General features: G+C 35.8%; 2 pseudogenes; both read left to right on the plus strand.

The window, feature by feature from the left end:
• On the plus strand, positions 1–1,641 carry LOC132643827 (protein TIC 214-like; annotated as a pseudogene).
• An 84-nt stretch (positions 1,642–1,725) lies between these two features.
• Positions 1,726–8,003, plus strand: LOC132643828 (ribulose bisphosphate carboxylase large chain-like; annotated as a pseudogene).
• Positions 8,004–9,459: the final 1,456 nt, after the last annotated feature.

Consider the following 9,459-nt stretch of genomic DNA (forward strand, 5'->3'; position numbering starts at 1 on the left):
ATGAGTCAAGAAAAAAATGGAGCTAGAAGCAAGGAAGAAAATGTAGTAATAACTATTGTTCAAATATTGCATACACGATATGTTATATAATTGTGTGTTCTAAATAGGATCAGGGTATTATTTTTACTCTATTATCAGATATATCAGAATTATTGTTTTATATTTAATTTGTATAATTCTTTTTATTTATTGTCACTAATAAATGTTACTACAATTTTCAAGAAAAGGAAGAGTCAGATCCAGAAGGCGAAAGGAGCTTGCTATGTGTGCGGGAAACTTGGTCATATGGCTAACCAGTGTTCTCAACAACAAGGAGATTTTTTTTTGTCCTTATATATTTCAATCCTCGAATATTTTATTCATATTTTTTGTGTTTTCTTTCGAGTTGCTGGGACCAAGGCATAGGTATTGATATATGACTTATATTGTATAGTTTGTTTTACTGTAATATTATAAATTTTTATAACTAAATTTATAAAAGGAATGTTACACCGTTCGAAGCGTGGGTTACTTAACTAATTTGGAGTATATGGAGAACTGAGAAATCAACATCAGCTTTGAAGTATTTTTTGCTTTCTCTTCTTTATCACTATAGTCTTATTTTGGGCCTCTGCTAAAAAAAAAAAAAAATTGGTTATAGGGAGCGAGCAGGAGGAGGCAGAGGGGAGAAATAGATTTTATTTTTAACAAGTGGTTTTGTTGGTAGATTAATTGGTCACATTTTATTCATGAAATGGCTTGGATTGGTATTAGTTTGGATACGGCAAAATCATTCTATTAGATCGAATAAATACATTCGATCTAATAAGTACCTTGTGTTAGAATTGAGAAATTCTATGGCTCGGATCTTTAGTATTTTCTTATTTATTACCTGTGTCTACTATTTATGCAGAATACCCTCTCCCATTCTTACTAAAAAACTGAAAGAAGCCTAAAAAACAGAAGAAAGGGTGGAAAGTGAGGAAGAAAGAGATGTAGAAATAGAAAGTGCTTCTGAAATGAAGGGGACTAAACAGGAACAAGAGGGATCCACTGAAGAAGATCCTTATCCTTCTCCTTCCCTTTTTTTGGAAGAAGGGTGGGATCTGGACAAAATCGATGAAACGGAAGAAATCCGAGTGAATGGAAAGGACAAAATAAAGGATAAATTTCACTCTCAACTTACAGAGACAGGCTATAACAATATTAATACTAGTAATAGTCCAATTTATGATTATGAGGATTCTTATCTGAATAATAATAAGACGGGGAATCCAAAAAATTTTAAATTGCAACTGCTTGATAAAGAAAATGAAAATAAAGATCTCTTCGGCTTTCAAAAACCTCTTGTGAGTCTTCTTTTCGATTATAATTGATGGAATCGACCATTTCGCTACATAAAGAATAATCGATTTGAACAGGCCGTAAGAACGGAAATGTCACAATATTTTTTTTGACACATGTAAAAGTGATGGAAAACAAAGAATATCTTTTACATACCCGCCAAGTTTATCAACTTTTTGGAAAATGATAAAAAGAAGGCTACCCCTATTGTCACTCCAAAAAACGCTCCCTAATGAACTGGACAATCAGTGGGTTTCTACTAAAAAAGAAAAAAGTAATAATCTGAATAAGGAATTTTTCAATCGACTTGAAGTTCTAGACAAGGGATCTCTTTCTCTAGATATACTCGAAACAAGAACTAGATTGTGTAATGATGATACTAAAAAAGAATATGTGCCTAAAATGTATGATCCTTTGTTAAATGGACCATATCGAGGAACAATCAAAAAAGAGTTTTCACCTTCAATCATAAACAATACTTCGCTAGAAAAATTGAAAGAGAGAGTTAGACTAAATAAGATTCATACTATTTTTCTTCCGAATACTGATTACCAAGAATTTGAACAAAAAGTTGATACGGTTGATACAAAACCATTATCAACAGAAATTGACGAGTTCTTAACTTTAATCAATGAGTTTGGTAACGAACCAAAATCGAGTTTAAATTTGAAAGACCCTTCTTTATTTTCAAACCAAGAGCAGGGAAGAGTGAATTCAGAAAAAAGAACGCAATTTGTAAAATTTGTATTCAATGCAATTGATCCTAATGGGACAAAATCTGGAAAAAACTCGATTGGAATAAAAGAAATCAGTAAAAAAATACCTCGCCGGTCACATAAATTAATCACCGAATTGGAACAACAATTGGGTGAATTTAAAGGGGGCGCATCACTAGATCATCAAATTCGTTCAAGAAAAGCCAGACATGTAGTGATTTATACTACCAACATGGAGAGTAACGATCTCGAGGTCAAAGAAGAAATGGCTTTAATAAGCTATTCGCAACAATCAGATTTTCGGTGAGGTATGATTAAAGGCTCTATGCGGGCTCAAAGGCGTAAAACAGTTATTTGGAAACTATTTCAAGCAAATGCGCATTCCCCCTTTTTTCTCGACAGAATAACCCCCCCTCGTCTTTTTTCTTTTGATATCTCTGAACTGATTAAACCAATTTTTTGAAATTGGGCAAGTAAAGAGGGAGAATTCGAGATTCTAGAGTCTAGCGAAGACCAAACAAACAGAGAAGAGAAAAAAGAAAAGGACAAAAAAGCAGAGAACAAAACAAAAAAGGAAAAATCACGGATAGCGATAGCAGAAGCCTGGGATAGCATTCCTTTTGCGCAAATAATAAGAGGTTCCATGTTAATAACTCAATCAATTCTTCGAAAATATATTCTATTACCTTCATTGATAATAGCCAAAAATCTCGGGCGTATGTTATTCTTGCAACTTCCTGAATGGTCTGAAGATTTGCAGGAATGAAATAGAGAAATGCATATTAAATGTACTTATAATGGTGTTCAATTATCAGAAACTGAATTTCCAAAAAATTGGTTGAGGGATGGGATTCAGATCAAAATTTTATTTCTTTTTTGTCTAAAACCTTGGCATATATCTAAACTGTACCCCTCCCATGGAGAGCTAATGAAAAAGAAAAACCAAAAAGATGATTTTTGTTTTTTAACAATTTGGGGAATGGAAACTGAAGCTCCCTTTGGTTCTCCCCGAAGGCGCCCATTTTTAAGGAACACAGCCCAACCAATTCCCCAAAAATATAAATTTGTATCAAATTCGAACTAGTAACTAATCCCAACATGGAAGTACTGAAAAAACTCATACAAGCAAAAAATCTCAAATAGCCTTGATCATGAGCCATATAATTATCACTATAAATAAGAACTATAATTGCAACAGTAGTGATTAATATTGACATAATAGAAGTAAGTGGGTCGATCAAGTATCCGAAGTCTAAAGAAAAATCATTATTGATGATCCAAGACCATACATATTGATAAAAAGAACTGCTATTTATTTGCTGAATAGATAGGTAGATTGAAAAAACCATGACTATGCTTAACAATAAAACACTCTGAAAAGCCCACATACGGCAAAAACTTTTTGTTGCCGTTGGAAAAAGAATAAGTCGCGCTCCTATTAACATAGGGACTGGAAGTGGAATGAAAGGTATGATCCACGCATATTCATATGTCTGTTCCATAAAAAAGTTTTGAATTCTTAATTAATTGTTTCCGATTCACCGGATCTTACCTCTTTTGAAAGGCGTCAATAAAAAGTAAAAACATGGACTATGTTCTTTTGAAAGGCATCAATAAAAAGTAAAAATACGGACTAACTTAAACTAATTTAAAACTTAAATCGAATTTTTTATTCTTACTTATTCTGAGTCTATGATAAATACTTCAACTATTGAAATCAAGAAGTTACAATGGGTCAAATGATATGAAAGGGATTAATTACTGGTCTCCTTTGAAATAGGCCCATTTTCCCCCAGGTTTTACCAGTAAATTGAACGGGGATTCCGGTTTTTCATTTCCTGAAGTAAAAATGGGGTTCTTATCTTTAAACCTCTCGAGGTATTTTATTGCATGCAAATGAAATGTGGAACCATAAATAGAAATCGAGTATTTTTTGGATTCTTTATTTTATTTTTTATTAAGTTCAACTAATTTCATTTCTATATTTCTACAGAACAGCCAATTAGCAAATTCTATAGGTATAGATTTTCTGAATCAAAAAGAAAAGAATGTGAAATTGTGAAATAAATATGCCAATAGAGAACCTTTTTTTTTTTTTTTCGATTCTGAATGTTTTATGGAATAGAAAAAGTGGAAAAAAAAATCCTTATTGGCCTTCTTTTTTTATTTCCAGTATTATGCAATTTTCACATATCTTTTTCCTATCTCGATAATGTTTTATTTGAGGAGGACACTATTAGATCAAAAATAAATAGTAGTAAAAAGAATTCTTTTTGAAGAATAGATGTCTTTCACATCCAGCTATAACAATGAGTAATTTTTTAATTTCTAAATGGCAGTTCCAAAAAAATGCACTTCGACATCAAAAAAGCGTATTCGTAAAAATATTTGGAAAAAAAGAAGGGCTATTGGGTAGCATTAAAGGCTTTTTCGTTAGCGAAATCTCTTTCTACCGGGAATTCAAAAAGTTCTTTTGTACGCCAAACAAAAATAAATAAGTAATAAAACATTAGAATAATTTGAATCAACTTGAAAAAAGAATTCAATTATTCTTAAATTATTCAATCAATTATTATCTAATTGAATAATTAACAATTTCCCTTTCATATTTGATATTGATTAGCTCACAATACGCAATGGAACTCTCTTCGCTTTTCTGATTGATATATAAAATAATTGAATTAGGAAATCCTCTATTTACTGAATAATAGTTTTTTTGTTTACAAAAGAATAAAGATCATTTCTATTCCAAGGTGGGGAGTTTGATTTTCCCCATCGACCTATTTGCAGAATTCAATTAAAAAGGGAAAAAATTCTATATTTCCATATCTTTTGCCCTTAACCCAATAGATAAAATTGCTTAATGAAATTCTGTATCGCTAATTGTCAATTTTGAGTGATGCAAAATAGGTTCTTTTCTTTCTATTTTGTCTTCAAAGTCCATTTTTTGGTTTAGATTTCTGGAAGAAAAAAAATCAATAGGCAATAGCTGATTAAACAATGAAAACAAAAACTTTTTGAACTCTATTCCTTAATTGAGCATAGAACGATTTGGTTACAAGAGTTCAATTCGAGGCAAGCCTAAAATATAGGAAAGTCCCAGGTTAAATAAAAAAAACTAAGACTCTAAACTCAAATCTAAAATAATGAACCTTCAACTTCAAATTCCTATTTGAACAACCTTTTTTTGGTTATTGATCCATTTGACTCATTACTAAACTAAAATAGCTTCCTCAATCTCGACGATTCCTTATTCATAGGCTATTATGAGTTCAAGACAGTCCACTATGGTGAAATTGGTAGACACGTTGCTCTTAGGAAGCAATGCTAATACATCTCGGTTCGAGTCCGAGTGGCGGCATACCGTCTTCTAAAAAGGATAAATAGATCTTATAATGAATTCAATTCCCGATTTCCATTTTAGAATTATGTAATTAAGGGACTCTTCTTTTTTAAAGATTTTTTATGATATTTTCAACCTTAGAACATATATTAACTCACATTTCCTTTTCGATCGTTTCAATTGTAATTACAATTCATTTGATAACCTTTTTAGTCGATGAAAGCGTAAAACTATATGATTCGTCAAAAAAGGGCATAATAGTTACTTTTTTCTGTATAACAGGATTATTAGTTACTCGTTGTATTTCTTCGGGCCATTTCCCACTAAGCGATTTATATGAATCATTAATTTTCCTTTCATGGAGTTTCTCCCTGATTCATATAATTCCGTATTTCAAAAAAAAAGTTTTAATTTTAAGTAAAATAACTGGCCCAAGTGCTATTTTTACCCGAGGCTTTACTACTTCAGGTATTTTAACTAAAATACACCAATCTGGAATATTAGTACCTGCTCTTCAATCCGAGTGGTTAATAATGCACGTAAGTATGATGATATTGGGCTATGCAGCCCTTTTATGTGAATCGTTATTATCAGTAGCACTTCTAGTGATTACATTTCGAAAAAACAGAAAGCTTTTTTATAAGAGGAATGGTTTTTTAAACGAGTCATTTTTCTTGGGTGAAAATGTTTTAGAAAATACTTCTTCTTTTTTCTGCTAAAAATTATTACAGGTCCCAATTGATTCAACAATTGGATTATTTGAGTTATCAGGTTATTAGTTTAGGATTTACTTTTTTAACCATAGGAATCCTTTCGGGAGCAGTATAGGCTAATGAAGCGTGGTATTCATTATGTAAGGTATTACAATAGCCCGTGTGATGTATTGAATATGTGACAAAGGTGGATCTAATGACCGGTCATGTCATATAGGCCCGAGTTGGACATCCAATTGCTTCGATTTGAATTATCCGGAGAATGTAATGCCTGATATATATAAAAAACATGGACAATCAAACCTATTTCTCGATTCACTCAAAGAGGTGAATAGGGTCCCAATAGAGATATGTAAAAAGCAGGTCCGATTACGTGTATTCCTAATCCTAAATGGAATGTAACGATGTAGGGATCCATATGTAAACATAATATCTATTTAGATAGGCCCGAATGACCCCTTCTCATAATGAGAATGTATATAACCCTGTTCCGGCCTGGTCCGGTATGGAATGAACTTATAATCATGGAATCAACTCGATCATCAGATTATAAGTTCATAATCCTAGCCCATTCCCATTTTGCGCTGAACAAATCTACTAATTCTTTGATTCCAGTTAGTAATAAGAAATAGACCCTAGAAGTTAAAAAAGGCTAAACCGAGCAATTGTAATAATAGGGTTCATTGATATTCCTGGTATAGTAGATGCTATCATACATACAATCATACTCAATTCGATGGAATTGTTTGATCTTAAAGGGGATCTTCTATAATTTCGCACGTGAGGGGTTATTTCTTGGTTTCGTCCAGTCATTAATAACTTGATTATTTTTAGATAATAGTAGATAGAAACAACACTTGTAAGGAGTCCTATTAAAACCAAGAAATATAGGCCTGCCTTCCATCCACACTAGAATAAATAGAGTTTTCCGAGGTCCGCCTCATCGGATCCAAGTTGAAAGAGATTAATTGAACAAGTATGGTCGTCTCCTGTTGGGATGTACGATTAAACCTAAATTGGGGTTATCCGCTAAAAACTACGGTAGAGCTGTTTATGAATGTCTTCGCGGTGGACTTGATTTTACCAAAGATGATGAGAATGTGAACTCACAACCATTTATGCATTGGAGAGATCGTTTCTTATTTTGTGCCGAAGCACTTTATAAAGCACAGGCTGAAACAGGTGAAATCAAAAGGCATTACTTGAATGCTACTGCAGGTACATGCGAAGAAATGATGAAAAGAGTTGTATTTGCTAGAGAATTGGGTATTCCGATCGTAATGCATGACTACTTAACAGGGGATTCACCGCAAATACTAGCTTGGATCATTATTGCCGAGATAATGGTCTACTTCTTCACATCCACTGTGCAATGCATGCGGTTATTGATAGACAGAAGAATCATGGTATCCACTTCCGGGTATTAGCAAAAGCGTTACGTATGTCTGGTGGAGATCATATTCACTCTGGTACCGTAGTAGGTAAACTTGAAGGTGAAAGAGACATAACTCTGGGCTTTGTTGATTTACTGCTTGATGATTTTGTTGAACAAGATCGAAGTCGCGGTATTTATTTCACTCAAGATTGGGTCTCTTTACCACATGTTCTACCCGTGGCTTCAGGAGGTATTCACGTTTGGCATATGCCTGCTCTGACCGAGATCTTTGGGGATGATTCCGTACTACAGTTCGGTGGAGGAACTTTAGGACATTCTTGGGGTAATGCGCCAGGTGCCGTAGCTAACCGAGTAGCTATAGAAGCATGTGTAAAAGCTCATAATGAAGGACCTAATCTTGCTCAGGAAGGTAATGAGATTATTCGCGAGGCTTGCAAATGGAGCCCGGAACTAGCTGCTGCTTGTGAGGTATAGAAAGAGATCGTATTTAATTTTGCAGCAGTAGACGTTTTGGATAAGGAAAAATAGTAGAATTAGCAGATAAATTAGCAGCAAATAAAGAAGGATAAGGAGAAAGAACTCAAGTAATTATCCTTCGTTCTCTTAATTGAATTGCAATTAAACTCGGCCCAATATTTTACTAAAAGGATGGCTTGGGCCCCCCCGGAAGGAAGCCTTCTTCGCCTTCCACCTAAGCTGCGCAGGAAAGACCCAAAGCCAATCCTAGGGAACAGTGAAGCTTCATAGGGTCTTTCTGTCCAGGTGCAGGTAGTCTGCATCTTCACAGACATGTCCATTTCACCGAGCCTCTCTCCGAGACAGTGCCCAGATCGTTACGGCTTTCGTGCGGGTCGAAACTTACCCCACAAGGAATTTGGCTACCTTAGGACTGTTATAGTTACTGCCGTTATTCACCGGGGCTTCGGTCGCCGGCTCCCCTGTCATCAGGTCAGTAACTTCCTTGACCTTCCGGCACTGGGCAGGCGTCAGCCCCCCCCCCCCCCCCCCATACATAGTTTTACGACTTTGCGAAAACATGTGTTTTTGGTAAACAGTCGCCCGGGCCTGGTCACTGCTGCCCCTTTTGTGAGGAGGCACCCCTTCTCCCGAAGTTATTGGGCTATTTTGCCGAGTTCCTTAGAGAGAGTTGTCTCGCGCCCCTAGGTATTCTCTACCTACCAACCTGTGTCTGTTTCAGGTATAGGTACCCTCTTGCTCAAAGTTGTTCTAGCTTTTCTTAGGAGTATGGCATGGGTTACTTCAGCGCCGTAGCGCCTGGTATTCAAACATTGGCTCGAGGCATTTTCTCTACCCCTTCTCACCCTGAAAAAGCAATGACACCTTACGTTCTTAAACTAATAATCATCTTTCGGCTAACCTAGCTTCCTCCGTCCCTCGGGACCAACAAAGGGCAGTACAGGAATATTCACCTGTTGTTCATCGACTACGCCTTTCGGCCTGATCTTAGGCCCTGACTCACCCTCCGTGGACAAACATTGCAGAGGAACCCTTAGGTTTTCGGGGCATTGGATTCTCACCAATGTTTGCGTTACTCCCCTACCGATGTATTTTTTCATCCCACCGCTTCGGCAGATCGCTTAGCCTCGTTCATCTTCGGCGCAAGAGCGCTCAATCAGTGAGCTATTACGTACTCTTTCAAGGGTGGCTGCTTCTAGGCAAACCTGCTGGCTGTCTCTGCACCCCTACCTTTTTTATCACTGAGCAGTCATTTAGGGGCCTTAGCTGGTGATCCAGGCTATTTCCCTCTAGACGATGAAGCTTATCCCCCATCGTCTCACTAGCCGATCTTGACCCCTGTTATTTTGAGGTCATATATAGTATTCAGAGTTTGCCTCGATTTGGTACCGCTCTCGCGACCCTCACTGAAACAGTGCTTTACCCCTAGATGTCCAGTCAACTACTGCGCCTTAACGCATTTAGGGGAGAACCAGCTAGCTCTGGGTTCGA

Source organism: Lycium barbarum, chromosome 6 (genome assembly GCF_019175385.1).
Source record: "Lycium barbarum isolate Lr01 chromosome 6, ASM1917538v2, whole genome shotgun sequence".
NCBI lineage: Eukaryota > Viridiplantae > Streptophyta > Magnoliopsida > Solanales > Solanaceae > Lycium > Lycium barbarum.